This window comes from Camellia sinensis, chromosome 4, assembly GCF_055761805.1.
Source record: "Camellia sinensis isolate YWXY chromosome 4, ASM5576180v1, whole genome shotgun sequence".
NCBI classification, from domain to species: Eukaryota; Viridiplantae; Streptophyta; class Magnoliopsida; order Ericales; family Theaceae; genus Camellia; species Camellia sinensis.
Window position 1 is genome coordinate 118,970,685 of NC_138964.1, and position 27,260 is coordinate 118,997,944.

At 43.8% G+C, this 27,260-nt stretch overlaps 1 long non-coding RNA gene across 1 annotated transcript in view; it reads left to right on the forward strand.

Moving 5' to 3' along the window:
- Positions 1-6,100: 6,100 nt before the first annotated feature.
- Positions 6,101-27,260, forward strand: part of LOC114271149 (uncharacterized) — a 52,635-nt gene continuing 31,475 nt past the window's right edge. Inside the window, exon 1 of the long non-coding RNA XR_014327401.1 lies at positions 6,101-7,377. This is a non-coding gene — a long non-coding RNA (uncharacterized LOC114271149). The remainder of the gene's footprint in view (positions 7,378-27,260) is intronic.

Here is a 27,260-nt window from a genome sequence, read left to right on the forward strand (position 1 = left end):
TGGAAATGGGTATTGTAATGCTCAAATGCAAGTTGCGTTTATGTAACAACTGTGTGATTAAATAAAAATTGTAATGCTCAAATGCGGGTTGTGTTTATGTAACAACTGTTTGATCGAATAAAAAGCTTTATTTCGAACATTTGCGTCTGATTCTGAATTTTTTATATGCTTAGTTAAGCACCTTATTTGCGTCTTATTCTGAATTTTCTATATGCTCAGTTAAAAGCCTTATTTCTAATGTTGGCGAGTTTTGTTTTGTTCGTGCCAAAGGGTACTCCGAATCCGGAGGCTAAATCGGCCCTTAGGTGTCATGCACCAAAGGGGGCTCCGAATCCAGAGTCTTAATTTGGCTAATCGTGATATCCACGAAAGGCGTTCCGAATCCGGAGACTTTAATTGGCCCTAAGGTGTCATGCACCCGAGGAGGGCTCCGAATTCGGAGACTTTAATCGGCCCTAAGGTGTCATGCACCCAAGGGGGCTTCAAATCCGGAGACTTAGTTTGGCCAATCGTGATGTCCACGAAGGGCGCTTTGAATCCGGAGACTTAGTTTGGCCAATCGTGATATCCACGAAGGGCGCTCCGAATCTGGAGTCTTAGTCGGCCCTAAGGTGTCATGCACCAAAGGGGGGCTCCGAATCCGGAGACTTTAATCGGCCCTAAGGTGTCATGCACCCAAGGGGACTCTGAATCCGAAGACTTAGTTTGGCAAATCGTGATGTCCACGAAGGGTGCTCTGAATCCGGAGACTTAGTTTGGCCAATCGTGATATCCACGAAGGGCGCTCCGAATCCGGAGTCTTAGTCGGTCCTAAGGTGTCATGTACCAAAGGGGGCTCCGAATTCGGAGACTTTAATCGGACCTAAGGTGTCATGCATCCCAGGGGGCTCCGAATCCAGAGACTTAGTTTGGCTAATCGTGATGTCCATGAAGGGCGCTCCGAATCTAGAGACTTAGTTTGGCGAATCGTGATATCCACGAAGGGCGCTCCGAATCCGGAGACTTAGTCGGCCCTAAGGTGTCATGCACCAAAGGGGGCTCCGAATTCGGAGACTTTAATCGGCCCTAAGGTGTCATGCACCCAAGGGTGCTCCGAATCCGGAGACTTTAGTCGGCTCTAAGGTGTCATGCACCAAAGGGGGCTCCGAATCCGGAGACCTAGTCGGCCCTAAAGTGTCATGCACCAAAAGGGGCTCTGAATCTGGAGACTTTAATCGGCCTTAAGGTGTCATGCACCCAAGGGGGGCTCTGAATCCGGAGACTTTAATCGGCCCAAAGGTGTCATGCACCCAAGGTGGCTCCGAATCCGGAAACTTAGTTTGGCCAATCGTGATGTCTACGAAGGGCGCTCCGAATCCGGAGACTTAGTTTGGCCAATCGTGATATCCACGAAGGGCGCTCCGAATCCGGAGTCTTAGTCGGCCCTAAGGTGTCATGCACCAAAGGGGGCTCTGAATCTAGAGACTTTAATCGGCCCTAAGGTGTCATGCACCCAAGGGGGCTCCGAATCCAGAGACTTAGTCGGCCCTAAGGTGTCATGCACCAAAGGGGGCTCCGAATCGGGAGACTTTAATCTGCCCTAAGGAGTCATGCACCCAAGGGGGCTCCGAATCTGGAGACTTATTCGGCCCTAAGGTGTCATGCACCAAAGGGGGCTCCGAATCCGGAGACTTTAATTGGCCCTAAGGTGTCATGCACCCAAGGGGGCTTCGAATCGGGAGACTTAGTCGGCCCTAAGGTGTCATGCATCAAAGGGGGCTCCGAATCCGGAGACTTAGCCTGCGTTTGGTTGCGTTTTGTAAATGTGATTTGAGAGTATGAGTTGTATTTTGAGTTTGTGGGTTGTAGAATTATGATTTGAGTGTAGAAAATTTGTTTGGTTATGGTTTTTAAATAGAGTGTTGAATTGTGTTTTGAAGATGTATTTTGAATTAAGTTTTGAAAGTTTGATGTGACATGTGAAAGGTGAAAATTTGTTTGGTGATGTGTTTTGAAAATAGTTTTCAAAACTTAATTCAACCAATAATTTATCATCAAACACACAACTCATATATCGATATCCATATTTTTTTATCAACAATAATAACCAAACTATTTTTAAAATACTGAAATTAAAATTGATTTTTTTTGTCAATTAATTTTTTTTAGTAATTTTTTTGAATAATTGTTTTTTCCAAATAATTTTTCCATTTTAAAATAAAGGTTCAATCAGTTCGCTTCATGCATAATATCAAACAGTTCAAAGTAGAGAAGTTGGCAGGAAGTGATGACCGGTGGGATGACTTGGGGGATGACCGGCCGGATGACCCGGGGGACGACCGGCCGGGTGTCCCAGGTACTGTGCCTTAGGTTCTCTTCGTGCAAAGGTTTGAACAGTTCGGAGTTTAAAATACCAACAGATCTGAAATGAAAAAAACTCGTCTACAAATTCTTAGAAATCATTTGGGAACTGATTTCAATTTCTCTGAAATCATTTATACATAACAGATGAAGATTGATTTACCAGATTAGTGGGGAAAAGGTTGAAACAGTTCGGGAAAATCGGAAAACATCTGAAACAAAAAAAATAGTCGGTTAGACTTCTCACAAAAGATTTGAGAACTGATTTCGACTCGTCTGAAATCATTTGCACATAATAGATGAAGAATTTATTTACCAGATTAAGAGGAAAAGAGGAAGAAGACAGACACGTTGAAAGCGGAGAACTGAACTGCGAGATGCCAAACGGATTTTCAAATTGTAATTTGAATTAACACGCGGAATCAACTTTTGAACGTCGTCTCCAAACGTCATGCGCGAGCTCACGTATTGAAAATTGATTTGAATTCACAACCAAACAGAGCCTTAGTTTGGCCAATCGTGATATCCACGAAGGGCGCTCCGAATCCGGAGACTTTAATCGGCCCTAAGGTGTCATGCACCCAAGGAGGCTCCGAATCCGGAGACTTTAATCGGCCCTAAGGTGTCATGCACCCAAGGGGGCTCCAAATCTGGAGACTTAGTCAGCCCTAAGGTGTCATGCACCAAAGGGGGCTCTGAATCCGGAGACTTTAATCGGCCCTAAGGTGTCATGCACCCAAGGGGGCTCCGAATCTGGAGACTTAGTCGGCCCTAAGGTGTCATGCACCAAAGGGGGCTCCGAATCTGGAGACTTAGTTTGGCCAATCGTGATATCCACGAAGGGCACTCCGAATCCGGAGACTTTAATCGGCCCTAAGGTGTCATGCACCCAAGGGGGCTCCGAATCCGGAGACTTAGTCGGCCCTAAGGTGTCATGCACCAAAGGGGGCTCCGAATCTGGAGACTTTAATCGGCCCTAAGGTGTCATGCACCCAAGGGGGCTCCGAATCCGGAAACTTAGTCAGCCCTAAGGTGTCATGCACCAAAGGGGGCTCCGAATCTGGAGACTTAGTTTGGCCAATCGTGATATCCACGAAGGGCGCTCCGAATCCGGAGACTTTAATCGGCCCTAAGGTGTCATGCACCCAAGGGGGCTTTGAATAATGAATGGAGCCACGAAGAAAAATGGTTTGCATTGCAAAAGTGAGATATATACAGGTATCAAAGCCTACAGGTCGGGTCAGTGATATGGTTTTCATTAAATTTCTGCTTGTGCCGATTTGGGGGAGCCACAGATCTCTTCAATGCCATGGGCTGTCGGGAAGCACACAAGCTGATGATAAGTGCTTGGAATGGCCTTCATAATATGTATCCAGGTTCGCCCCATGATGACATTATACGGCGAAGGGAGCTTTACGACCAGGAATTTACTTCAACCGTTCTGGAGCTCGCACGAACAGGTAGTATGATCTTCCTTAACGGATATTCAGGATTCTTATTAAAGCCGAACAATGGGTGAGGCGCAGGAGACAGATCTGACTCGTTAAGGTCGAGTTTGATGAAAGTTTGGTAATACATAACCTCTGAAGTACTCCCCGGGTCTACGAGAATGCGTTCAATGGTGAACTGATTTATGCGTAATTTAATGACCAATGGATCGATGTAGGAAGCTGTTATGCTGCTAAGATCGGAGTCATTGTAAGTAATTGTTGGAGCTTCTTTGGGCCATTCAGTCGAAATACGTTGCTCTTGAGGGATTGGATGCGACTGAATTGTGTGCACGGTTGGGGGTGCAAGCAGGCTGTAGATCATATGGATCACGCCAAGTGGAGGTGAGTCCTGCCTCAAAGCCAGTGCCTTGGTTGGCTTTCCCTTTCTCACATACTGTTGCAGTCGGCCATCTTGCACCAGTTTTTTTAGGTGATCTTTTAATGCGTAACAACTTTTCGTTTCATGGCCGTGATCTTTGTGATATTCGCACCGCCTATCCCTTCTTCGCATGTCGGGCAATCTCACAATTTTTGACGGCCATTTGAAGAATGGAAGGTGTTGGACTTTGGTCATTATTGCAGTAATTGGTTCTGACAACTCTGTGTACTTCTTGTCGGCACGCCTCGAACGCCTGCTGTCGACTTGCAGTTATGCATTCGCCCGGTGGGAGCATTGATCGCTTGATCGGCGAGTATCCTGCCTTTTGTCTCGTTTAGCGCGTTGCCGAGGCTCTGGGCTAGGAGGTGGCGCGGAACTTATTGGTTGAGCAATTTCAGGGAGGGCCATTTTGTTGGACATTTGGCCGACTTTTATTCTCAAGGTATCATCTTCCACTTTGCAATACTCTTCAACTTTCTTCATCAACGCCCAGACTGTTTTGGGGGGTCTTCTGGTCAGGGAACTATGAAGAGGACTGTCAGGATGTAGTCCCATTTTGAAGGCGGTGATGGCCATGGAGTCGTTGCAAGCGTCATCGACGAGGTTAAAACACTCCCAATAGCGCCGAATACACTCTGAGCGTTTCTCCTGACTGAATCTGCATAGCCTTGAGAGAGTCAGCCTGTTTCGGCTGCACCTCGTTGGTGATGAACCTGGCCTTGAAGGATTTCTGTAATTGATGGAAGCTTTTGATCGAGGCCGGCTCCAACTTGTAATACCACCTGACAGTTAATGGCCCCAGGCTACTAGGGAATATTCGGCACATGAGGGCGTCGTTGTTTGCATGCAATGTCATGGCCTGCTTGTAGTGACGGATATGATCAGTGGGGTCTGATTTTCCATCGTAAAGAGTGAATGACGGAGCTTTGAACTTCTTGGGCAGGGTCGCCCTTGCAATCCGTCGGACAAAAGGATAGTGCTGGTCCTCTTCGTCTGAACTGCTCCTCCTGCGCTTGTTCCTTGTATGTATACTCTTTTCGGAGGAGCTGGAAGTTTCGTATCGTCCCTTCTTGTTGAGCTCCGTGGTTAATGAGTTGGAGTCGCTATTGGTATCCTTTGGTCGGGCTCGAGGTCGTTGTCCACCGGCCTTCGGAGGTCGTTCGGGATCTTGGCACATGGCTTCTCTCGATTTTGCGACTTTGAGGGCCAAATCTTGATGGAGAAGTTCATTTTCAGTGATCATGTTCTCCAGCCTTTGTTCATTCTGCTTTGCTTGTTCGATGATCGCCTGCATTGTCTCTTGCGCTGAGGTCGTTGGTGAGTCGAAGTTCAAGGCGCGCCTTGCAGCGATGGTTTCTTTTCTGAGCATATTTGCTGGAGTGAGGTCATCTCCTTATGCGGTCTCGTCAATGGCTACCAGAGGATCTTTAGTCACGCCTGCCATGGATGTATTTAAGTATTCCCACAAACGGCGCCAATTGTGGAGAAGTGGTTTGGAAATACTCTTCAGATCCTGGGAGACGCTAGTGATCCTCAGCTAGTCACCTGAAAAGATACAAACACTCCGGTCGAGGGTGCCGGAATTAGCACTCCGACGGACAAGTTAGTTCAGACACTCAGGGTAGCTTCTTTACTAAGTTTTGTGAAGTGATTCTTACATACCTTTCTATAACCGTTGTTCCTGTATTTATACCTGTTCTTTTTTATCCTCGGGGCCAGGGCCTACTTTTTAATCATTGTCCTTTCTCTTATTCGACCCTAAGGACTTACACTTATTCGGCACATATATTATATTTGGCTCCCTACTCTCGTAGAATATAGCCGATTAATATAAGTCTTCCAATGGTACGCACCGTCTGATTTTTCTATGTATTCGGCCCCCACAGTGATCCTTATGTCAATTAGAATTCTGGATTGATTTGTTCTATGTTAAAGGTCATGCCTCTTCAGAAGTGTATTGTCAATCTGTCATAATATTTTGTAAATGTGAGTGTGAGTGTGTGTGTGTGTGCTTTTTTTCTTTTTTGGGGAAGGGAGGGGGAGGGGGAGGGGAGCCGAACTTTCTTATTCTGGGGTGATGACAGTCTCTTCATTTTTTTGCTTCTTTTTCCCTAACATGACAACAAGTAATGATATCATAAGATTTAGTGTAATTTTGATGAATACATTGATTGCTTTTGTATAATTGATTTAGAGTTCAGAAACCAAGAAAAATTTATTAGATCTTAATGATTGTCATGTTATCAGTCAATTCATGCTGATATGTGGTTAGGTTTTGTTACATAGTTCTTTTGGAATTTTATGCACCCTAGTGCGGTCACTGCAAAAACTTGGCTCTAATCTTGGATGCAGTTGTTGTTTCATTTGAAAGTGATGCTGATGTTGTCATTGCAAAGATTGTAAGATCTATAACCCAAACTAGCTAAAGACTACTTGAAGAGATTTGTTGCTTTGTCAGTATAGGAGGTTATTTTCTACAAGTATTGTGCACCTGAATTATGTTTCAATATTACTCTCAAAGTACCTTTTCTTTAATGTTATTTCTGCCTTGCAAATTGAAATCGTTTTCTTCTGTCATTTCTAGGTTGTAAGTTCATGTACTATTCATCTATGGCTTCTAAAACTGAAGAGTAAAATTCTTTTCCTTCAGGCTTTTACAACAATATATAGTAAAAATTATTTTTAATTAATCCTAGCTTGATATTTTGGCTCATCTATGTTGGTTTATTTCTCATCCATTAATCTACATTCTACTTTTTGATTATTGATATGATTTTCTTATTTGTATCTTTGGTTATGATTTTTTTCGCACCCATACCATGAGATTTCTTTACCGTATTGAAAGCATTGGTTTGATTACAACTTACTAGTTTCATCTGCATAGATGTTGATCCTTTTATTTGTTACAAATTTTATTCCTGAATTGCTCCCACATTTTTGTACTTTCTAAGATGCCATTGCAAATGATGTACCAATTGATATTTTCAACATGAAAGGTTATCCAACATTGTACTTCAGGCCAGCAGGTGGAAATCAGTTGCAATACAATGGGGAACGTACCAAAGAGGATGCAATTGACTTTATTTAGAAGAATCAAGATAAACTTGCCCAGCAGGAAGCTGGAAAAGATGAGCAGCAGGAACCTAGAAAAGATGAGCTGTAGTGAAGGTATTTTTGTAAATATTACAATTTTGTTTATCATTTAAGGCAGTAGTGTCAGATTGTAATCAACAAAATGTAACATGCACTGGCATGCTGTGAATTGGGGCAGCTGTGTAAACTGGTTATTTGGGCAAATTTCTGGCCACTCCTTGGCCACTACTGTGAAGAAATTGATGTTTACTTGTGCTGTCTACCGTATCTGGTAGGAGAGAAACTATACGATTTTCTCATTTGCCCCATTTTCCCTTTGTTTGCAATGCTATGCTGGTACTTACTTAGAGATGTTGTAGATTGAGTGATTGTGAGCCACCTCCGTTAGGAGTATTGATTAAGATTCTTGAGAGTTGAGAGTGTTCTGTTTATGAGGGAATTTGAGCCCATATATGAGTGTTGAGAGATGTGAGACCTCCATATGCACGTATTCTTGCTCATTATCTTGCTTTGCAAGTTGTCAAGCTGGTCGCATGTAAGGAAGAGGGTTGAGATGGTGAGTCTCCATAACTAGGCTCAGTTCTGTGGGTTGAGTGATGGTAAGCCGCATAGTTTATCTAACTCTTCTTTTGCAGGTTGTCAAGTTGGTCTTAATTGTAAGGGAGTTTTTTTGTTGAGGATTGAGTGTTTGGCTAGCTCTCATAAATTGTTTGGAGTGTTTTGTGTTGCATATTGAGGGTTGAGTGAATGAGGACTAAATTTTGTGGGCAGTTTTTACCCAACTTTGTTTTATAAAATGTAAATTTGTCATTGGGGTTTGCTGGAACCTGAACAAACAGTATATTGAATCTGTTCAACCTCCCCATAGGCCTAATATCTGGTGATTGAACAGATTTCTTTTAGGCCTGTGAACATTTGCTTCAGGTTGTTTGCAACTGATTTTGTTGTTTTGAATCTGCTGTGATGGATTTCCTGTTGTTATGCTGACTGTGTCCCCAATTGTTGTTCTACTGTTATGCTGGTGCAGACACCCCATTTTTGACCAACCTTAAGACTCAGACGTCACCAATTGAGCGCTCAGTGATAATGCATATTGTGCTCGTTTCGAGGTTTCAGAGTCACGGCTGCGAGCCTTGCCTTCGAACTTCAAGGCTCTTTTGTGCTTTGCCTCGATTTGCAAACCAGGTCCTCTTTTCTCTGTTTTCTCTTTCCGAAGGAAGGGAGAGGTCTCGTAGACCATCTCTCAGTGGCCGTGGGCTACGTTTCGTGGCCGTAGGCCATTTTTCCCGTTTGGAGACTAGTTTCCGGTTTTCGGAGCCGTCGGCCGTGTGCCTCAGTTCGGGACCGCTTAACTACCTCCGTTTGCTTGGATTTTTGGCACACACCTTGTTTCCTCTCTTTTGAGGGACACTGAGGCCTGGGAGACCACCTTCGGGGTCGCACGCCACTTTCGGTACCTAACAGCCTGTTTTCGGGGCCCCGAGCTGCGCGTTTTGGCCCTCGAACCCTCGTTTTGCATCAATTAGGGTTCATTTTTGGTATGGACCCTATTTTAATTGTTAGGAAGGTGGTAGGATGGTGGGAGACCAACAATTCTTTTGAAAATTATTTTCTCTCTCCTCCAGCCGATTTTCTTGACAGAAAGCTAGTTTTCCTCACTTTTGGACCTTAATTTCTGGTCTCCCATACCACCATTGTGTTGTGCTCACCTGGGGGGCCACCAATATGGGTAGGCTGACCAGCTTTTCTTCCTGACCCTTTTGAACCTTGCTAGAAAGTCGGTTTTTCTCACTCTTGGGCCACAATTTCTGGTCTCCCACCATACAACTGTGTTGTACTCACCTGGGAGGCCACCAATCTGGTATGGCCGACCACCTTTTCAACTTGACCTTTTTGACCCCTGGTCGACCGACCAGGGGGAGTGGCCGGCCGACCACCTTAACTGGTCGGTCTACTTCTTGCTTTTTGGTCTCATTGAGTGTAAGCCAGCTGTGCCAGCTGGAAGCCTCAGAAGTGATCCTCCATACACGTGTGTATGGAGGATCTTTAAACTTGGTTTGAAGCTTCTTAGAGAAGCTGAAGCTTCTTAGAGAAGCTTTAGCCTCTCTTCTCTATAAAGGGAGGCCTCCTCTTCCATTGCTGGGGTTGAACCTTTTGGTTAGAGCATACATACACTTTCCTCCATATCTCTCTCTTCCAAGCTCCAAAACCCCATAGTTCTTGCACCATTTTCACTACACCTCCTAGCACAACACCTCCACCATCCATCCAAGCACCTTGGAACCGATTTTCAGAGGTTGAAGGCTCTTTACCTTGGTCCAGAAGTTGCTGAGGGTCAGCTCTATAAGGGTAAGCCTCTATGTTCCCTTTTTTTACATTATTTTGCTTCATATCTTAGACCTATTTGAAAGAATTTTTGAACTTCAATATAAACTAAAAAAAGTCTTGTTTTGAACTCCTCTTCAAGTTTGTTCAAGGTCTTTTTTTTGTTCGGGGTCATCTACCCCCTTTCATGCTTCATTTTCTCATGCTTTGAGCCATGCATTTGAGCATTTGTGTTGGCCTTGGTTTGGCCTTTTAGCCAATGAAATCCAATGGATTTTCAGTGGCTTAGATGTGTTTTTGAGAGCTAAAATCAGAGAGGCGTGACCCTCTCACCCCTTGTTCTCTTTACTTACTTTATTGGCCTTCCAAAGGAGCTCCATTTTACATGCTTTGAAGTCTTGTTTCAGGCCATTATTTGTGAGTTTTAAGGTCTTCCTTGACTCTATCCAGAGCCACTTTGGCCATATTTTGTGTCTATGATGCATGTGTAGAACAACCCCATTCAAGGCCTTTCAAGGGGCCTTTATTTGCATGTTTCCTAGACCCATTTCAGGCTCTTTTTAGTGGGTTTTAGACCCTCAAAACCTCTTTCCAGAGGTAGTTTTACCATTTGGTGTGTCCATCGTGTATGTGTAGAACAACCCCTTGTATGGCTTTCCAAAGGAGCCCATCATTCTTGCATGCATGGACTGAGTTTCAATGAGTATTTGGGCATATTTTGGCATGCCATGTTACTGTTTTTAGTTGGTTAAGTGAGATCTCATATGCTTCATATAGGTGTAGTACAACTCATGGTTCACTAGCCTATGTTGCACATTGTTTTGGCCCATCATGTTAGCACTTTTTGGCCATGTCTTAAACTGATTGTGTGCTTATTTTGGACTGCCCTAGCTCTGTTTTCAGGTTTCATGGTTGAATGATGTTTGTTTTGCATGCTTGTAGTTCAATACCCATGCTTAACTTTCAGTTTTGAGGTCCATTCCATGCATATACTGAGGTGTGTTCATGTTTTTGGTCCATTTTGCATCATATTTCAGAGCCTATATGAATGCTATATTGCCATGTGTAGACGTCCCCGAACGCCCCGGGAGGGTGAGTCCCGTTCTGTTCATTTGTGGTCACTACAGCTCAGGACTTTTCAAATTGTCACGATTCTTAATCTGAACCAAAGAGTCCAAATCCGGCAAATCGTTTTGAGAAAACAGATTTTTAGAAAAAGAAGTGCCAAACATGGACTACTTTGCCAAATACAGAGTCGCCACCTAAATATTTTATTTTGGGGGAATTTAGGAAACCCTGACTCGGTGCCAAAGGCCACGTGTACGTCATCACCAAAGTTGCCTCGGCTCGGGAACTTGGGTACGATTGGGGAAGGTCAGCTATGAGCACCCCCTCTCGCCCGATTCGAAGATCGGCCTCTACAAACCATGATATCCCGTTTTGACAACGTTATGTGTTCTTATTCCGGTTATTAGCCTAGAATTACTATGTTATGCGCACATCAAACAAGTATAGACCAAATCGCTTAAATTGGAACGAGACATAGCATGTTTGTTTTGAAAATGGTTTGCTACTCGCAAGTAGGCTAAAATGCAGGTTTTGCCACCCTCAAGTGGGCTTTAGAAAAGATGGCTTTTCCACTATCTAGTGGGCTTAAAACTCACAGTTTTAATGCATTATTCCAATTTAGGTAATTTGACCTCCATCCACAGGCATTCAAGCAGCTTTATCACATAAGCAGCTAGCCTCATGGTAATCATGCTATCATGGCAACATTCACACGCATGCGATATGCTAAAGCATAAAACTCACCAAGTACTCCAAGCCAAAACAGAAGCTAATTAGAAATCCATGCATGATCCTAATTATACAGGAATGCCTAATGCAACACATGCAAAATGTAACTATAGCAGGCTCGGATATTCTAAACATGGCATATGAGATGCAACAGCTAACAAGTATTCAACTTTGAATTTGAAATACAAATGCAGTTAGTATGATGCGCCAAGCCCGGTGCATGTAAGACAAATGTATGGATGCACGCATGCATAGCATAAGGTATGCTAAATTAAACATGTCCTAATACTAACCATCAAAGCAGGTAAGTAAAGGGGAGAAAGGAGTGGGGATTGGAAGACATGCACACACGCACCCACACTTATTACAAATACGCCCTCACTCGGAGGGACCGAATAAATATTACAGTCCGAATAAATAACTAACTACTTAATTAATTATTACAGAATTCCAATTTAACTAACAAATTAAATGCAAAGGGAAGGTGGCCACGGCCCCCGTCTTGGGATGCGCGAATGATGCATGCTTGACCCATATTGCCCGGAAACTCGCTGCCATAGCACTGTTGCCTCTATTTTTCACTGCCCTGCTCCTTTGAGGACTGCCAAAGTCTAAGGACATGATCTCTGGATGTTGGGGAATACCACCGGCTGGGAGGGATGGCCACCAGCCATGGGAAATGGTCACCGGCCGTTGATGAAGTTATCGGCCATTTATGGATTGCCGGTCGGCACTGTATTTAACCGACCGGCCAAATCTTCCTGCAGAACCTGCAATTGGCAGCAGCAGAGGGAAAGCAGTGTATGGCATGGAATTTTTAGGCAAATGTGTGCATGGACATACTCCCTATCATGTAATGGACTCAAGGGAGCATGGCCCTCGACCCTCGGGCCACCAATCACGCATTTCGATGCATGATGGCCAAAGAGTCAAGTATGCATTTCAATGTCAAATGTAATACACACAAAACATACAAGGGACCCAACCTCAATCATGGTTGATCAAGAGGCGAGGCAATGCACAACAATGCACATGCGACCTAAGCATGCAAGCAAACATACAAGCATGCAATGCAACTATATGGCACACACAATGCTAACAACATAACATGCACAACGCATTGAAACATGGCATACACAATGCAAGATGGATTTACACCAATGTGAGTGGACCTCAGCCACACCCACATCAGTGGCCATAAGATGAAAATGAGACAACTCGAAGCGCATGCACGTGTGCACGCAAACCGAGGACCGAACCTACGGCACGGAATGCCACTCTAACAAGACATGGAAAAACATGGAATATGGCATATGATCATGCAATTTTCAGAGGCAAAATGAGATGCAAAACAGCCCTGAATCATGGCAAAATGATACCCAATGCATGGAACGAGTCCCAAAACATGAATTTTGGCGCATGAAATGGCCTATAGCTATGCAATGCATGCATAATTTGAACATGAAGTATGAATACAGAAGCTAGGCAGCCCCAAAACAAGAATTTTTACAGTTTAAAGCATGGCCAAACAGCAAACACAAATAGGGCAAAAATAGCATGCAAAAATGGCCCTAAATGTGAGATAATGAAACAACTCACAGCTGCTGACCCCAAACAGATTAGGAGCCTTCTACAATATTTAAGAGGAGCCAAAAATATTATATTTTACAGTTGATGGCCAAGCCTAAATCAGTACACAAGTATGCTCAAAATGCCATGCAAGATAGGGCCCAAAAGAGGTCAAAACACAAAGTATACAAAACATTCATCAAACAGCCAAAGACCCTTAATGAAACATGAATATGGGGTCAAAATAAAACTGTTTTCAGTTCTATAAAATGACCAAAAACAGAAGCATAATGGGCAAATAAATCATGCAAAAATGGGGACCAAAGAGGGATATAATGACAAGTGGCACATGGAGGTCCCAAACAGTGATAAGCCCTTCTTCAATGTTGAAGAGGGGCTCAAAATAAGCTCACTTACAGTTTACATCATGCTCCAAAACAGATCACACACGGGCCAAAAATACTATGCAAGATTATGGCATACAAGGGGGATAATGAAGCAAGTGCAAGATGGGGACCTCAAATGACAAAAGTCCCTTAATGAAACATGAAATAGAGCTCAAATAAAGGGTACTTTCAGTTTCGTCCGGAGCTCAAAACAGCAAGTAAACTAGCTAGAAAAATGTTGCAAAATTAAGCTCAAAAAGAGGGAATTGACACTTACCCTTGAAGACCAACCCTTGGTTGCTTCTTGGACCAAGAAAAGTTGCCTCCTAGCCTCTGAGAAGACCTCCAAGCTTCTGGAATGGAAGTGGTAGTGTGGTGCTAGGTGGTGATGAAGAAAAGGGTGTAGGACTTGGTGTTTTGAGGCTTAGAGTAAAGAGAGAGGGAGAATTGATGCAAGGCTCTCAAAACAAATTTTGTAACCCTAAAATCTGAAGGGGAGGGGCTGTATATATAAGCAAAAGGGGTGGAAAAGAGGGGGGAAAAAAGGGGGGGAAAACAAATCAAGTTTCCCCCCAAAAGGCAAAATCTCGGACAGAGGGTTTGAATGGAGAATAGCTGGCATAGCTGGCATGCACCATGCTTGAGGGGTGCAAAAGGGTCATATCGGCCATGAAAGGAGGTCATCGGCAAAATAAATGGCCGGTCGGCACAATATATTGCCGACCTGCAATTTATACTAGCCCGTCGGATAAATAGAGTGCCGATGGGTGGCTGATGAGGTCCAAAAGTGCTGGTCGATGTCTAGATTGAAGCCCCGGAAGTTCTCTTTCCAATGGCGCAAACCTTGCATTAAAATTCCTTCTGTGAAAAAAGTTATGCCCTTTTTGGTGAAGCCGCGCAGATTCGATCCAACCGGGATGATGCCCAACTTCAACTGATCATATCTCCCCCACCCGGACTTGGCTTTAAGAGATTCTTGAGTACAAAATGAAGCCCCAGAAGTAAGCTTTCCGACAGTGGTGGCCCCATAGCTAAACTCCAAGTGTACAGACAGATAAGCCCGATTCAGCGAGGGCTGCTCGACTCGCTTCTACCCGGATTCATGTCTGTCTTCTCCTCCAACTTGGTTTCTCTCCTCTTCTCCTCTTTTCTTCAACTTCAAACCCCTAAGTAAGGTGTTTTGAAAGATTTTTCAAAGATTTCATCTCTCTTTTATTAATTTCCACTTTGTCTTTGCTCGGTTTATCGAAAAACGCATCATTTGACAAAATGTGAGCCTCGGAACATTGTAGAAACTTTATTTCAAAAATGTTTTGAAAGAGAGGGTTTTATGGTCTAAAAACCATCCAAAATAACTTTGGTCCAAAATGGGGTGTGAAGTTGAGATTTGTCTCTCTTTTTGCCGAAGAAATTGAACCTTTGCCCTGCACACCTTTCTCCACCAAGTAAACCATCAGTAACGCCCAAGTCTTAAGAGCGGTCAAAAATGGGGTGTCTACACCACGTTTTGCACTCCTTAAATGCGTTTGAGAGTCGGGCTTGTATGCCTCATTTGCCGACCATTGAATGAGCTTCATTTCGTTGCATTCTAAGCCATCATTTTAGGCTATTTTCCCACTGTTTCAGACCTACCTAGGGTTTGTTTGGTATTGGTTTTGCCACTGGCGCATTGCTTTGGGTACCTCTAGTGTAACGCACTTCACTAGTTTCGATACCCGGGCCCCCCTGGCTTGCATTGTGTGCCATATTTGCATGTTTCGGGACCATATTTTATGCCATTTCAGAGCTGTATCATGTGTCATTTTATGCCACGTTTCATTCTTCACCATGCTTTGGTAGAGTGGCATTTGATGCCTTAGGATTGGTCCCTTGCATCGTGCATGTTTGCATGTGTTTCGGTTGTCTCATTTCCATCATTTGGCCACTGATTTGAGTGTGGCTGAGGTCCACTCATATTGGTTTAAGTCCACCTTGCATTGTGTATGCCATGTTGCAATGTGTTGTGCATGTTATGTTGTTAGCACTGTGTATGCCATGTCATTCCTCGCGTTGTGTACGCTAAGTTGTTAGTCGCATTGAGTATGCCATAGGTTGTTAGTCGCATTTAGTTCATGAGCATTATGCATGCCATGTAGTGTTAGCATTGTATATGCTAGGTGCATGTTTGCATTTCATCCCTTGCATGTTTCCATCATTCAGTGGCATTGCATCTAAGATTGCATGTTAGAATTGCATTTATGCATATCATGCATATTACATTATTTGGAGTAGGGTTTAGTCCAAACACGGGAAACGAGGGACGTTTCGTACTCCAAGTGACGAAACGTGCCTCGATTCCTGGTCGTCGACACTCCAGATTATCCATGATGGAGTTTAGGCCTTGTTGCGTTCATATATACATTCATTTCACATCGAGTCGTGCAATTTGACTTCTAGGCCATCATGCATCGAGATGCGTGATTGGTGGCACGAGGATCGAGGTCTACACTCCCTTGAGCTTGTGCAAGGACGAGGAGAGTGGTCTTGCACACATATGTTGAAAATACCTTGCTTTCTCTCCCTCTTGCCTTTGTTGCAGAAAAACCAGGATCCAGGGGTAGAAAGTGGTCGGCCGACCAAGTTTTCTGGCAAGCCAACCATCTTTTTTGGTATCCACCACAAAGGGTGGTCGGCAGGTGTTGCCCAAGTCAATAGCTAGTCGGCAGTCCTCCTAGGGTGGAGTTTCAGCCTCTTGGAGCCTTGTGCAAATTTCTAAAATCAGTTGCAAACAAAGGCGAGATGAGGCATCGCGATGGAATTTCCCGACGAGGCGACTTAAGCATGCATGCATCCATCGTCACCCAAAACAGAGCCGAGGCAGTCACATTCATGTAGTTTACATGCTTACTTAGCTAATTTGTTAATTAGTTACTGTTGTGTAATAATTAGCTGTAGCTTTTATTTATTCGAACTGTATTATTTATTCGGACCCCTCGAGGGGGGCAATATTGTAATAAGTGCGCGTGTGTGTGATGTATGTCTTCCAACCCCACGTCTTTCTCCCTTTTATTTACCAGCTTATGATGGTTAGATTAGGGCATGTTTCAATTAGCATACTTATGATAGCGTGTTTGCATTCATTCATCTGTCTTGCATGCAGTAGGCTCGGTGCATCATACTAACTGCATTGTATTTCAATTCCGAGTTGAATACTTGTTAGTTGTAGCATTTCACATGCCATCTTTAGAATAGCCGAGCCTACTATAGTTGCATTTTGCATGTGTTGCATTAAGCATTTCTGTATAGTTAGGATCATGCATGGATTTCTAACATAGCTTTTGTTTTGGCTTGGAGTACTCGGTAAGTGTTTATGTTTCAGCATCCTTGCATGTGTATGAGTGACTGCCATGATAGCATGCTTACCATGAGGCTATGTGCTTATGTGATATATCTGCCTGAATGCCTGTGGGTGAAGGTTGGGTTATCTGAATTGGAATAATGCATTGACTGTGAGTTTTAAGCCCACTTGAGAGTGACAAATCATCTTGTTTTCTAAGCCCACCTGAGGGTGGCAAATTCGCATTTTAGCCTACTTGCGAGTAGCAAACCATCTCAAAAGCAAACATGAGATGTGTTGTTCTAATTCAGGTGATCCAGTCTATACTTATATGCTGTGCGCATCACATAGTAAATCTAGGCCAATAACCGAAATAAGAATGCATAATGTTTTCAAAACCCGATATCATGGTTAGTAGAGGCCGATCTTTTATCGGGCGAGCGGGGGTGCTCACGAAGTGACCTTCCCCAATCGTACCGAAGTTCCCGAGCCGAGGCAACTTTGGTGATGACGGACACGTGGCCTTAGGCAAACGAGTCAGGGTTTCCTAAATTTTCCAAAAATAAAATATTTAGGTGGCGACTCTGTATCTGGCAAAGCAGTCCATGTTTGGCACTTCTTTCAAAAAAATATGTTTTTAAAAACAATTTGCCAGATTTAGACTCTTTGATGATTCATCGGTCTTGCATTGCACTCTGCGAGATTAGATACAGGACCGTGACATTTGAGTCCTGAACTGTAGTTAGCCCAACGAACAAAACGGGATCTCCCTCCCGGGACGTTCAGGGACGTCTACAGTTTCTGGCGACTTCGCTGGGGAGTTAGAGAACTTGACCCGAACTCATGATATCTTGTTTTGACTGCACTTATGTGTTTCTTTGCATTGCATGTTCATTGGTGCGCCTAGGACACCGTGTTTGCCGTATGCTATTCCTAAACGGTTTGTCGGAGGCTCACTTCGAGAAGCGTGCCATAAGGCTGACCGGTTGCGGGCTCTACCACGACGGGAACACAAACCCCGGTTTTACCGGGGCACCCTTTTTGACCATTTGACCTAGTGCATATTCGGAGTCCATAGTGACCATTCCAAAGCTAGAACAAGTTGCTTACCCGATTATAGCTTGTTTGAAACCACTGCGTGCGTAGTGAAACCCTAACTCCTGACAAAATAGGATAGGGAAACCCTACTCCAACATAGAGGTGTTTTGGCTCTCACTTGCTTGCTATGTGCTTTTAGGGTGTGTCCCTACAGGAATGCATGTAACAGTTTGCAAGTCTGGGTATCAGGCCTGCGGGCATCAGTATTTGGGAATCAGTTTTACCTAAGGGTATCAGTTTGCAGGCAGACTTTTGGGCAGAATTTGGTAGAGAGCACGGTCATTCAGCTACGCTCATATCTGTTTTGGTGAAATCAGGCTGAGATGCTGCATGTTTTCTCTTTTGCTAGGTAGTCTTGGAACCATAGCTTCAGAAGGATCCAATATCCCCTGAGGTTCATCAGACTTGTGCTGATAGACTTGTCAGGTCAGAGACTCAGTTCAAGCGAAATCAGTGTTCTTTTGCCAGAGGCAGGGTAAAAAGGCCAGTCAGGCACAGATCATCAGTGCAACAGTCTTCAGATCAGCAGTCATTATCCATCTCACTTGTGCGCAGTTGGGCTGAGATATCTATTTTTACAGAGATAGATACACCGACAGTTCAGATAAATCAGGGCAGTATGTCAGGGGGCAATATGTCAATGATGGAAGACATGGTGCGTCAGCTCCAGGAAAGCATGAAAGCCATGCAGGAGGACGCTGTTCGTCAAGCAGAATTTGCCAAACAGCAGGCCGTTGTCATGGCCCAACAAGCAGAGTTAATTACCCGGCTACAACAGCAAACCGGGGCATCTGCTTCGCACTAAGCCCCTCCCCCACCAGGAGTTCCAGCACCCGAGGAGGCACTAAATGTCCAGGGAGATACGGACATTCCAACAAGACCGACTCCCCCTCCAATCCTACCCCTATTATCCAAAACACCCACCAACCTGCCGGATTCTCCCTTTGAGTCTAAGGTGGACCCCACAACATTGAAGGCGAGCAAGCTTGAAAAACTATTCAAGAAATCTCTGGGCGTCAAGTCCATCCCAGACATTGAGGATGGGTACACCGATGCGGCCGTGACACTGCCAAATAGGTTCAAAATGCCACAAATTGACCGCTTTGATGAGTCCGGGGATCCCATGGTGCACTTACGGCTGTTTTCAGACATATTAAGGCCGATGGACCTCACCAGACTACAGAAGCTTTTTTTATTCAGCCGAACCCTGTCGGGTGTGGCGACCATCTGGTACGCAAAACTGGAAGACGATGTTAAGAGGAATTGGGATGAGATGGCCAAGGCTTTTGTCGCTCAGTACTCCTATGATACGCAGATCGAGATCACAACCCGTGATCTTGAGACAACAAGGCAAGAGCCTAAGGAGAGTTTTTCTGATTTCGTTGCCCGTTAGAGGGCCAAGGCCTCAATGATGACCCTTAGGCCCACTGACAAAGATCAAATTCGGATGGTTGTGCGCAACCTCCAACCCAAGCTCATGCAGAAGATGATCGTTCTTCCCTTCCTCACCTTTTCAGATTTACATGAGATGGGAGTACAGATCAAGGACGCTATGAAGCAGGGCCTTCTTGACTAGGAGAAAGAGCAGCCCAGGAGGGCGTTTTCCAGCAGCTCGAATGCGACCACCAATGGTGATGCAGCTACAAGATCTTCTGAAGTCGGCATGGTCACCACCACCGCATCAAAAATAGCTACCCCATTCACCGGTGCGTCCGGAAGTAGCTCACAGAAACCAAATATCCACCTTGAGTCAAAAGGGTTTTTATCCCACTTTATATGCCTTTGTCAAAGGCTCTAGAGGCCTTACTCCGGAAGGGATATCTGAAACCATTGGAACAACGGCCTCTACCTGATCCTATCCCTCCAAAGTATGACCACACTAAATGCTGTGTCTACCATCAACAAACCGGTCATGACACTGACAGTTGCTTTCGTCTTCACCATGATGTACAAGATTTGTTTGACAACAAGGTCATTGCCGCACCAGCTCAGTCAAGTCTATCGACACTTGATCAGTGAACTTATGGGGGATAATGTGATGTGATCAGGTGGTGAACCACCTGCGGGCGGCGCTTAGTTTACTCCAGATGCGGCGTATGGCACGCACTGTTTTGGGCATTTGTGAATGTTGGTTTTTGTAGCTTCTGACTTGGGTGTCAAGTCAGTTCTGTGGTTTCGTTTTGAGTCTATCTCTTTGTTTTGAGTCAGTCTTTTTGATTAAGGGTCTATCTTGTTGTATCGAGTCAGTCCTGTTTTGTTAGAGTCGGGTGATTTCAGGGGTGTTACCTCGGACATCACTTGCTTGTTTTGTGTTTGTCTTTTTGTTTTCTTTTGAGTCTGTTTCTGCCTTGGGGCTAGTAATGCCAACAGATTTTGAATGAAACAACAGTGATTTTCACACTCTTGTGTTTGCTTCTGCCTTGCGCCAGTTGTGCCAGAAAGTTTGAATGAAGCGGCAGTACTTTTCACCTGCTCTTCTGTGCCTTGAAATTGTTGCATTGACCTAAGTTTTTCAAAACTTTTTGAACATTGTGATGAAAACAAAGAGGAAGGAATTCCTCAGGATTTGCAAAAGAATTTGATCAATGGAGAGAAAGAGAGGCATACTAAGCCCTTAATGATTGAAATCATGTTTGTTAATGTGAATACTGAGAAGGACCCTGGCTTGATCTAGATTGGTTTTAGACTGTCTTCAGCGCGAGCGATTTGTCACTTTCTTAAAAAAAAATTCAAAAAATATTTTGCGCGATCCTGCGAAGACCTGTGTGGAATCGCTCTTGAGATTGTGCAGCTTAGGATCGCTCTCAGCCTCGAGACTCAACCCCTTTGCTTTCAAACCTTGAACTTGGATTCAGAATGTTCAACGGTCAATTACAATATGAGGCCTGTGTGGCCAGATTTGAAGCACCCCTTGAACTAGGGGCACAAAATGTCAGATGCGCTTGAAGAGTCAAAGATGAGTCTTTTCTGCAAACCAGGAAAGACTGGCAAGAATGCCAAATCCCAGAAAGGGGAAAGCAGAAAGTATTGCTGAAGGACAACCGAGTTCCTATCCACAACACTAGGTGCAAATTCACCTTCCATTGGATGGACTTCTACATCATCAGCGAACAGCAGCCATTCTCCTGGATTCAGATGACTTCAAGATCTCAAACCATTCAACATGGACAAAGTTACACTTTTACTCTTGAGAGGCTCGCTAGATCGAAAACCTGAAAGGGCGACCCAAACAAAAGTTAGAGCAAGAAAAAGAAAAAAAAAAAGAACAAAGAAAAAGAAAAGAAAAGAAAAGAAGAAAAAAAATGAAGAAAATGAAAAGAAAAGAACAAAAAGAATTGAAAAGAAGAAAAACAGAGCTCGCAAGGTTGAAAACCCAGAAGGGCGACCTTGGCAAAGGTTAGAGCGCAAAAGGAGAGGTTAATACCCAAGTGTAGATTCCCATGTTTGGGATACGTAGGCAACTTCATTCTGAAGTCCAGCCGTAAAACACTTCAAATCCGACTGTGTCCATGTGATGGTTCTGGTCATCTTTGTCTTCTCTGTATCCGAGAATTTGGTTGTAATTGTCATTGTGAGGATTGGTTGCCATGCGGTGCTATTCGGACTAGGGGCAACTTTCCGTTGCCATACAGTGTGCCACAGTGCTATTCAAACAAGGGGCAACTTTCCGTTGCCATGTAGTGTCCTTTAAGCAAGGGGCAATTTTCCTTCGGATCTGAGGTTGTGCATCTCGAGGGTAGGTTCCGTGCTCGTTGAGCAGTGGCCGTTTGTAAAAATAGTTTTTGAGAATTTTTACTGAGGTTGACTATTTTTCTCGAAAAGTATTCCATTTTCCAAAACTGGACCGTTTCTTGGACCCAAAAAGGAAAATTTTCAGTGCTCATAACCTAACTTGCATGATTTCAAATCAAAAAATCGAACAAGCATGTTAATCTGACTCTCATGTCGGTCAAAATTGTTTTAGTAGAAAACCAAAACAAAAAAATTGGTCAAAATGATGAACTAAGGGCACAGTTGAGTTAGGCTTCCTGTCTTTTCCCCGTTGCTAATGCATTTGCCAGAAAGGGCACCATACTTGCCAAGAAGGGCACTCTCCCTGCCAGAAAAGGGCACAACTGAAACTGTCAACAAAGGAGCTGAAAGCTCTCTCGTCCTCCAAGCAACGAGGTATCAAGCCAAGTGCGAAGCATGAATTGGAATGGATCAAGATATCCCACTCCCTCATCTGGACAGATCTGATCACGTCCAAACTCCCCAGCAAAGCATCGTCAACCGATGTCAGCTGCAGATTTGCTACACACTCAGTTGTAGCGCAGCCCCTCTGTGGGAGAAACTCACTGTTGTGAACAAGAAGAAAAATCTAGCAGAATGCTAGGGGCAGGAGCCCACAACCTTCTATTTATCCATCAACTACTCAGGGGAGGGATAAAAAAATGAGAGATTGAAGAATAGAGAGATGTGCGCTGAGAGAAAAAGTGAGAAAATGGGGCTTCTTTTTCAGAAAAACAGAGCCTGAGGGCCGAGTGATGTCAGATTCACAAATGAGGAATGGCGGGAAACAATACCCGGAGAAACTGGCTCCTCGTGCACCGAGAGGTCTCTTGCCTTTGTAACACATCCGAGTGTTGTGCTTGTGTCTTTGTTTGTCTCGATTCTTGTTTTGAGTCATTTTGAGTGTCAACGGATGTGTTTAGGTTGTTTTATCTTTTGCTTTCCGTTGTTGAGTCGTTTTTTCTATGGTCGGTCGTAGGCTCAATACCCGATCGAGAACTCATCTCTCAATTTCAAAAAATAAAATCATTTTGCGCTCCGAGTGCCGTGCCGTTCTCCACATCTGTGCAAAACAAGATTTGTTCTTTCGTAAAATCGCAGGGTTCAACCCAGGTCATGTCAGAATAGTAAAACCAGGACCTATTTGAAGCTATATGGGTTCCAGACTACAAAGCAAAAGAAAAGAGGGAAAATGTCGGGTATCTAAGTTTGTTTCAACTTCAGTAAGTTCCGAGACTACATTCCGTGTGTACCTCTTCAGGTCTTGCCAATACGCCGAAGTATGAGTGTACCTCTACCTCAACCTCAAGATCAAGTCTACTTCAAGCCCAGAATGGCGATCAAAAGTGTTTTCCCTGAGTACCATTTGCTGCCAGAGGCATCTTGGCTGTGTTCACAATGTGTTCCTAGGAGACCAACTGCGACGGTGGAAACTAGAATTCGAATGGCTGTTGCCTAGAATGCAAAGGTTCGGGATTTCTGAGACTAAAGTCTGGTTTAAATACCCAGAGGCGTGTCCTCGGCTTGAAATCTGTATGGAAGCCCCATAGGTTGAGATAGCATGTATTCACCTCAATTTTGGATACCGAACCAACCAAGTCTGTCACCCCGTTGGAGAATAGGGAAAGTTGTGAATATGATCAGGAAGAAAGGCAGCATCCAAAGTGTTCTACGCGAAGAACCCTTGTCAGTATTTCAGAGCCTTTGTACTATAAGTTGAAGGTAAGTGTTCGAAGAGCACGAAAGGAGATCCCCGTCAGAGTAAAGCGGTTCATCGCCACTCACCCCATGAGGTGCTTTTTAAAGCGCCGCTACGCTTGTTTATTGCGCTCGTTAAACATCATGCATTGTATGGCATTGTACCTATCAAGTTTCTTTCTCATTCATGCACGATATTGTATGTACGGTTCATTCAAAGAAGTTCTATTTGAGATCATTTATTTAGTGTACCAATCACACTTCTTTCAGTTAGTGTATCAATCACACTTCATTTATTTAGTGTATCAATCACACCTCATTCACACTTTCTTCATTCGCTTAGTGTATCAATCACACTTCATTTATTTGGTGTATCAATCACACTCTCTTCACTTAGTGTATCAAATCACACTTCTTTCATTTTCTGTATCTATCACACACATTCTCATTTTCTGTATCTATCACACACATTCTCATTTTCTGTATCTATCACACACATCCTCATTTTGTGTATCTATCATGCACATATTCACTTCATTTACTTTAGTGTATCCATCACACTTCATTACCTTTTGTGTATCGATCACACTTGTTCACATAGTGCATCTATCACACTTCGTGTTCATATTTCGTATATCAATCATACTCTGCTCACTAAGTGCATCTATCACACTTCGTGTTCACATTTAGTATATCAATCATACTCTGTTCACTAAGTGCATCTATCACACTTCGTGTTCAAATTTAGTATATCTATCATACTCTATTCACTAAGTGCATCTATCACATTTCGTGTTCATATTTAGTATATCAATCATACTCTGTTCACTAAGTGCATCTATCACACTTCGTGTTCACATTTAGTATATCTATCATACTCTGTTCACTAAGTGCATCTATTACACTTCGTGTTCACATTTAGTATATCAATCATACTCTGTTCACTAAGTGCATCTATCACACTTCGTGTTCACATTTAGTGTATCTATCATACTCTGTTCACTTGGGGCATCTATCACACTTCGTGTTCACATTCAGAATATCAATCATACTTTGTTCACATAGTGCATCTATCACACTTTGTGTTCACCTTTAGCGTATCCATCACACATGTTCACATAGTGCATCTATCACACTTCGTGTTCACATTTAGTGTATCAATCATACTCTGTTCACTAAGTGCATCTATCACACTTCGTGTTCACATTTAGTGTACCTATCATACTCTGTTCACTTAGTGCATCTATCAGACTTTGTGTTCATTTTTAGTGTATCTATCATACTTTGTTCACATAGTGCATATATCATACTTTGTGTTCATCTTTTGCGTATCTATCATACTCTGTTCACTAAGTGCATCTATCACACTCTGTGTTCACCTTTTGTGTATCCATCACACTTTGTTCACTAAGTGCATCTATCACACTTTGTATTCACTCTTTGTGTATCTATCACACACTCACATTGTGTATTCATCACACGTTTACTTTGTGTATCTATCACACTTCATTTGTTTCGTGTATCCATCACACGTTCACTTTAGTGTATGCATTTTACATACTTACTCACTCTGTGTATCTATCACACTTCGTTCACCTTTATGTATCTATCGCACATGTTCGTGAGAATTGCATAATTTTTTTACATCCTTTCTGCATGTAATGTAGTTTGGTTTGAATTCGTCTGCTTAAACTGTTGCGTGTTCGCTTCATTACAGTTTGTTGCTTTGCATGATCATGAGTTACGTTTAGCTTGGTGCATATCATTTTGCATTTTGCCCCCCGCCTGCGGGCGCATCTCTTTTGTCTTGCCTGTTTGTCTAAGTCTTCGGCCTTGTCGAAAATAGGTCGTCTCTGGGCTCTGACACTCACTCTCGTCACTTATGACTTTCGAGTTCTGTCAAAGAGGGGTAACTGTAGACACCCCATTTTTGACCGACCTTAAGACTCAAACGTCACCAATTGAGCGCTCGGTGATGATGCATATTGTGCTCGTTCTGAGGTTTCAGAGTCTCGACTGCGAGCCTTGCCTCCGGACTTCGGGGCTCTTTTGTGCTTTGCCTCGGCTTACGAACTAGTTCCTGTTTTCTATTCCCGAAGGGAGGGAGAGATCTCGTAGACCATCTCTCAGTGGCTGTAGGCTACGTTTCGTGGCCATAGGCCATTTTTCCCGTTTGGAGACCAGTTTCTAATTTTTGGAGCCGTTGGCCGTGTGGCTTGGTTTGGAACCGCTTAACTACCTCCGTTTGCTCTGGTTTTTGGCACACACCTTGTTTCCTCTCTTTTGAGGGACACTGCGGCCCGGGAGACCACCTTCGGGGTCGCACGCCACTTCCGGTACCTAACAGCCTGTTTTCGGGGCCCCAGACTGCGCGTTTTGACCCCCGAACCCCCGTTTTGCATTGGTTAGGATTCATTTTTGGTATGGACCCTATTTTCATTGTTAGGAAGGTGGTAGGATGGTGAGAGACCAACAATTCTTTTAAAAATTATTTTCTCTCTCCTCCAGCCGATTTTCTTGACAGAAAGCTGGTTTTTCTCATTTTTGGACCTTAATTTTTGGTCTCCCATAGCACCATTGTGTTGTACTCACCTGGGAGGCCACCAATATGGGTAGGCCGACCAGCTTTTCTTTCTGACCCTTTTGAGCCTTGCTAGAAAGCCAGTTTTTCTCACTCTTGGGCCACAATTTCTGGTCTCCCACCATACAACTGTGTTGTACTCACCTGGGAGGCCACCAATCTGGTATTGTAGACACCCTATTTTTGACCGTCCTCAAGACTTGGACGTCACCGCTTGGAACACTCGGTGATTATCCATGTTTGTGTTCGTTTGGAGTTCCCGGAGGTCTCGGCTCGCTCGCCTTGCCTCAGGATCTCCGAACTCGACTGTTTAGTGTCTGGTTTTGCACCAAACACTTGTGTTTTGCCTTGGAGGAGCAGGGAATGCCTTGTGAGGCATCCTCACACACCACCGGCAGTGGCTAGAGGTCACTGGCTGGTTTTTGATTCCATCGGCACTTTTTATTGCCGGTCGGCACTGTTTGTTGCCGGTCGGCATATTTTGTTGCCGGTCGGCACTAAATTTTGTCGAAATAACTTTTTTGGGCAGCCGACCACTGTTCATCTACTTTATGGAGATATTTTGTGCCAGCTGTGACAGCTAGCACCAACTCTGCCTCCCTCCATACACGTGTATGGAGGGATCTCCCTCTAAGCAAGCTTGTTGTATAAGCTTTGCAAGAGGGAGTCCTATAAGAGGAAGGCTCTCCTCTTGGCTCTAGGTTAGAGACTTGGAAGCAAAAATCAGAGCTTAGAGATATAGATACATCCTATCTCTATATCTCCCTCCCTCTCCTCCTTTGCGTGTGTTATTTGGCCCAAAAGTGTGATTTTACCTTACTTTTGCACCATTACACACACTATTACACCTTGCTCCGAGTTTGAGGGACTTGGGGGGTTGATTCTTGAGTTTTTGGACTGATTTTGATCAAAAGAAGAGGGCTAGACCATTTGTTCTTCAAAGGTTCTTCAAGGGTGAGCATCTTACTTTATTTTTCCCAAACTTGCAATAGTTTTTTACCTATCTTGCTTGCTGATTTAGCTTTTGTGCATAACATGAAAAAGGCTTATATTTTCATGCTTTAGAACTTTCATTAAGGTTATCTTGTAGTTTGAGTGCAAACTCACCTTGTTAGGCCTTATTTGGCCCCTTTTGTTGCCTCTTTGGTAGGGCTTTGTTTACTTCAGTGTTTTGATCTCTTCACCACTGAAAACCAGTGTATTTTTAGTGGTAAGGAAGGTGGTTTGAAGTCTTGCATAGGGGAGGAACACCCTTCTCCCTTCATTGTCTTGTTTCCTTGCTTTTTGGCTTTTTGGCTTAAAAGGATAGCATGTATGCTTGATCATTTTTGGCCTCATTTTAGAAGTTTTTTGGGTGTTTTAGGTCATGTGTGACCTCTGTTTTTGGCCGGATTTATGTCTCTTTGCATGCTTAAAG